We start from the raw sequence: 6,393 nt of genomic DNA on the forward strand, positions 1-6,393 counted from the left end.
TCAGAGCAGTTCGTCCTTGGATTGTCTACAGACCGTGTCTAGTAGAGTGTGGATTATCGATGTTTTGTACGCCACATCTATAAATAGGAAGCTATAGGACATTTATGATGTTACCTTTCTTTCATATCTGAGATCGTGCTATAGATCCGAGTTATAGGAAACCTTCTTATACTAACCTTGGCTTTTAGCAGAAGGATGACATCAACAAAAGGAAGTAATTGACGACATAGGAAGTTATGAAACACGCAGGTAAATAAAGGCACGAAAGTTATCTGTTGGGTAAGGTATCAATATATGATTGAAATGTAAAGGCGAAACCTGAAAGGAAAGTAGATAGGGAAGGGCAACAAATGCAGTTCGAAGTTGGACATACGAGGTAAGTCCATTATTTTCATACTAGTGTTGATCTTCAAAGCCCTGTGTGGCTGTGATATGATATGAATATATATATGTGTTGGCCCTGTGAGGCATTGTTGGTATTTTCTGCATGCAGGTTTGGGATAGTAAGAAATATAGAGGAAACTCTGCCAAAATTTTCCCAGGACAAGAAAAGGGAATGAAACATAGATTCATAAGATGTCTTGGAAATTGATACCAAGTACCCCTATTATGTTTAACTAAAGCTGTAAGAGGTACCCTTCATGTCGTCGATAAGGGGCACCATTTCTAGTTGGAGAATTTTATTTCAGAGAAACAAAAGCCTACCTAAGCAGTAAAGTTCAGACTACAGTACCTCCAGCCATGTTTGTGTGGTAGGACCAAAAAGAAAAAAAAAGAAAAAGCTCAGTAGAAGGGTAAGATGTCCCACGACTGATTTTAACTTCTTGTGAAAAGTACCAAGCCCCCAAATGTCACGACTCAACCCCGTAGGCCGTGACTGGGGTCCGACCTGGACCCCCTATATACCTAGCTATCAACTGTGGTCAAATTGAACTATAAATAAAATAATATTATGTAATAGAGCCCCATTGGGCGATAACATCTTCATAAACCTATAACCCTTTTCATTTGTATCACAACATGACAAGGCACGCAAGCCGACAAGGCTGCCATAACATAATAACATATATCATATATCATGTAGACTCAGCTGAATCAAACTGACATACACAACCCACATATACATGTCTGCAGACCTCTAAAAATATTAACAACAATATATGGCCGGATAGGGCCCCCACCGTACCCCTGAATAGACTCAACAATTTTACACATCAATGGTCTATATAAATAACTAGGCTTCGATAAAATGGAGCCTCTTCCAACTGAGCTGAATGGAATCCTAAGCTGACGAACTCCCAAAACTTATACCTGTACCTACGGGCATGAAATACAGCCCCCCGAAGAAAGGGGGGTCAGTACGACATATGTACTGAGTAAGTAAAACATAACATAATGCCACTGGAAACATATCTGAAGTAGGAAAGCAAGGGCTAAAATATCCAAATTGGAAACCTGTACCTGTACTCTGTGAATCATGAAAGCATGCATGCTCAATTTATATAATATAGCCGGCCCTTTTAGGGATCCGTGGAATCACATCTGTAGGACCATCATAGGCCCGGCGCTATCACTACCTTATTACAACACATCATCATATATATATATATATATACGTACCCAGCCCTCTAGTGAGGGGCTCGGTGGACAATGCAGTGACTTGTGCATGATAACATACTCGGCCCGGGACTCAGTGAAAGAAGGGTTGCAATTTAAATCATTATCAGAGACTCTACAAAATAAGAAAGTTAAGCTGTTGTATGAGGACCCGAGTAACGGTGTAGTCATCTCGAGTGTCCTCTAAATGACATTATGGGCTGTCTCAAAAGTAATCTCGGGGACCCTAGACATGTATTAATATAGGGCCAAATCATTTATGGAATCAAAAACACTTAGTCACGTATAGTCTTTAAGACTTGGAGCCTGTACATTTGGTACGTCTTTAACATATAGAAGTTTCCAGGAAAATAGTTCAACTACTATCAAAGTTTGATATTCAAAAGTAAATAGGAGATGTTAAGAATGGAGTTACTCCAGAGCTCACATCATATTTAACTTACAACTAAGACATGCCAGAAAAGAAAGAGAGTAAACTCTATATAGTCTGTACTTTCCTTCAGGTGGTCATTATATACATATCTCTACCCGGCCCATCCTGGGGCTCGGTGAACAACTATGGCATCATAATCTTATTTTCATACCAAGTACATATCAAGAGAAAGGAAAGATAGTTTCCCATACACTACCCTTTAGCATGTAGAAGCCTTAACAGGCAATGCTCAATTCTTGTAGGGGTGTCAACACCTAACTGTAGATAGGGATTATGAGGTGTACCTGGAGTTCTGGGAATGGAATTATCCTTACATTCCACATACAATTTACTTAAGGATAAGACTTTCCAAAAGGAAAGAAAGATAGCTGCACGTACTTATACCAAAACATGCCAAGAGAAAGCTTTACATACCTCTTATGAGTTACTCCTTATCCCGTTCGCCTCGTCATCCTTTGAACCTATTCAACATGAAAGTAACACGAATATCAACCACTCTTAACTTCCCATCATCTTAGGTTGTACCTTAGTATTCACGAAATCTATTTCCTTGTTCGTCTCCTCGGCTAGTTCTTTAATTGGTTATGGCGTTAACGAAAATTGGGCAGCATCTCCCCTATAATGCGCCCTATCCAAATTTCCAATTAGATCCATAAATACTATATCCAACCAAAAACAATAATATACAACATACGTTTAAGCAATTCACACCAACAATATACAGCATAACCTCCAAATGACTCGCTCGAAATTATGATATCAAAATGGAGTTTCTAGTTTCCATTTTGTAAAACCTTTACCCGTACGAAGCGGGGGGTCATGTGTTTGCAAAACGCAGATTCCCCACCTCATTTAGAGCATATTTAGACCCTGCAACACGCACCACATAACCAGAAGCAGCCTCCACACACACAACGCCTCATTTCGACTATAATTTAATTACGACGACTTCAATTTCGATTGTTTCTACCGTCGAGCATTTCCACGATTTTTTAAACTTCCAGCAGCCTAATAGGTGTTTAATACACCCTATAATAATACCATAAAGTCCAAATTTAAAGGTGAAACCTTACTTTACCCGAAATTGGCCAAAACTAGCCAAAATTGTGCCTCGGAACTTTTTCTAGCGCGACTTGAACGCCGTGGCTGCTTGCTGTCCAATTTTTGCTGAACCAAGCCATGCTTTTATACTAATAATACCTCCATATCATCGTGGTATACACTAGATAATTACTTTATGGAACGAAATTGGGACTTATCTTATTTTTTTCCTCCAAGCCGTCACTATTTTCTCTCAACTTTAGGGTTTGCTTTCTTTTGTTTGCAGCTGCAGTTTTATGAGTATAAACTGAAGATAAGTCATGATATACATGTATATTGGTGGTCCTAGGAGATGACACATGTCAGCCCCTATTGGGTCACCATATCTATGCAAGCAAGGAGAGGCTGCCATGTGGCAATGGGGCGCACCTCCCCCAAGCAGGTGGGTCACCTACTTGACCCCAAGAAGGTGGGTCACCTGCTTGCTTGAGGTGCTGCCATGTGTAACTCCTCCATTGGCTGCCAAGTGTCGTCTTTTCCTTCTTCCTCGCGGGTTTGTAATCTCGTCTTATTTTAAGAGCCTATATAATTCATGCTACGCAAGCTTGGTACGTACTCCAATAGCTTAAGTATATAGGACTTCCAAGTTAGTAGCTTACGTAGGTAAATCGAGTCCAATGACTCATTACTTTGCCTCCAATTTCTTCCGGATTCTTATGACTCCATTTCCAACCTTCTCTACTATGGGGTATCACATTCTCCCTTTCTTAGAGTCGTTTGATAGTGTCGTAGCGTATACGACTCACATGATAATATCTAAGGAACTTATGAGATATTCCGAGTTTAAAAGTATGGGGTGTAACATCCTTCCCCCCTTTAGAAGATTCATCCCCGAATGTTAGACAAAACTTCTCTTAGCACCTTATACAAATCGTAGGGAGATTATTTATTATTTCCATAACACCTACTTCTATGCAAGTACTTAATATATGAATTTTAGGAGTTGGGGTTACCTGCTGACGCCGGGAATAGGTGCGAATACCTGTGTTTGATGTTTTCTTCAGTTTCCCCGGTCATTCTCTTTCTGGTTTTGGTTTTTCCACCGTATCCTGATGGAAGGCACGTCTTTAGTCTACAATCTTCTAGTTTGCCGGTCTAAGATGGCGATAGGTTTTTTTCTCACAGGATTCCATCTCCTGGACATCATCTATGGAATATACCCTGGGTGACTCGTCAGTACCCTTGCGAAGCATTTCTATCTGATGGACTGGGCGGATAGTTTCCAAATAAGGTGGTAAGCTCAACTTACCAGCCATGTTGCCCACCTTATGAGCAACTTAATACAGTCTAATATATTTTAGGTTAAGTTCTCTTTTCTGGGTGACTCCGTTATGAACATCCAATCATCCATTTGAACTCTGAATGTCGATGTCGATTATTTGTACATCATTTCTACTAACTCTGGGTTGTTAGTCAATAGTTTGCTTAATCTTGTTTGGCCTACTAGCTTAGTCTTTTCCCCAACAGGGGGACTTATACACTCTGCCTTACAATATCTTGTAGGGGGTCATCTAGATACTAGAATGGTAGCCCTTCTCGTAGTCAAACTTAATAAGTGGTGGATGATCATCTCAGTTACTCTTAAAGCCAACCATATAAGCCCGCAATATATCTTCTAACGTCTGATAGTATGCTCAGTCTGTTCAACAGCTCGAGGGACAAACTGGGGTACTAAGATCTACCTATGTTCCCGATCTCTTCTTGGATTGATGCCAAATATTAACCATTTTTGAAGTCCTTCTATCTAAGATATTAGCTGGGGAAACCTCATGGAACCTTACTATCTCCACGTTCTATAACTCCACCTAATTTCAGCTGCATAGGTGCTCTTGATTGGAAGCAAATGGGCTGATACCTTAGCCTACTCACAATAACCCATACAGCACCCTACTCTTATAGAGTATAAAATAGGTTCATAATGACGTTGATAATTTGGGAACCGTTAGCCTTGTATAGTCCTTCTCAACTCTTTTCAGAACTTTAACTGGCATTCGATCTTTTGGGTCCTTCTTCCCTTCTTTTTTTCCAATCCTTAGGGTTGGCTACCGAATAATGCTACAGTCCCTCTCATATAATGGCTCTCATAGTCGTTCTATGCTTTGTCTAATATGATCTGGTATAATTCCGAAGGAATTTTGGCATAAAAGCTCGCCATCCTGTAGTAACCAGCTAGTTCTGCCAGTTTCACTTAGACCCTTTCACAATTTCTCTTACCCCCGCTTGTAATCCTCTAGACACATTATCTTGTGTTATTCTTTACCTTTACAAGAATATGAGAGGGTACAAGAAGTATCCTAGCGCTATTTTGTTAGTTCTCATGTTTTACCTTGCCTTTTTCTCCCTTATACTACACTCGATGTTGGGGTAGATCTTTGGTCCAATCGTGGCCATGTTTTACTTCACCCGTAGTACTAATTCCATCTCGGTAGTTTGGCTTAACCTATCTTTGCATCTCTCGGTAGTTAATTGCAACTTGGGCTCCTTCGCCTGGATAATAGCTGTGGGGACTCTGTAAGGTCCTACCACTCCTTTACCCTATAATTTTACACCTTCTCAGCTGAGTAGGTAGCCTTTTATCGAAGGAGCAGGGGCTAATATCGTTAAACCATAAGTAATATTCCCTCCATAGTCATCTGGCGCTGGAGTGCGAAGTGAGTCTTGTAGTCCTAGTCATATTATGGAATTTTTGACCTTGGGTATTACTTCCTGTCATCCGTAAATTACATTGGCTGGTACCCTTACCTTTTGGGTTTTGCTTTTTTGCCCTCAGAGTTGGCTGCCAAGTGGTGTCGAAATTCCCTCGCCCACTGGCCTATATAGTCCTTCTGTGGTTTTTCTCTCATTGACTGGTACTATGTTGAAGAGCTGTGGCATTTGAGTGCGTCGTCAGTTAGCAGTTAGCTAATCCTTCTTGTCTTGCTTACATCCTTTTTACAATACCCTCAACGTAATGTATAGTACTCCAGGAACATAATCTTATATTGTTTCTCCGCCACTAGTTTCGATTCTTCTATCTCGCATGATCATACCAGCACTAACGGATTAAGTTCCATCAGAATTTCAAAGTTAAGTGTGTTGGGGCGAGAGTAATACTGGGATGGGTGACCTCCTTGGGAAGTCTTCGTGTCGCGTTTCATTATAATCCTTGCCATAATGTGTGGGGCACTCAACTTAGCTCCAGATTTACCTCAGCGTTGTCTCGCGAGTCTTTATGTTTTGCCTTCTCCTTTCCTCTGTTATCT

This window comes from Solanum dulcamara, chromosome 7, assembly GCF_947179165.1.
Source record: "Solanum dulcamara chromosome 7, daSolDulc1.2, whole genome shotgun sequence".
In the NCBI taxonomy this organism is placed as follows: domain Eukaryota; kingdom Viridiplantae; phylum Streptophyta; class Magnoliopsida; order Solanales; family Solanaceae; genus Solanum; species Solanum dulcamara.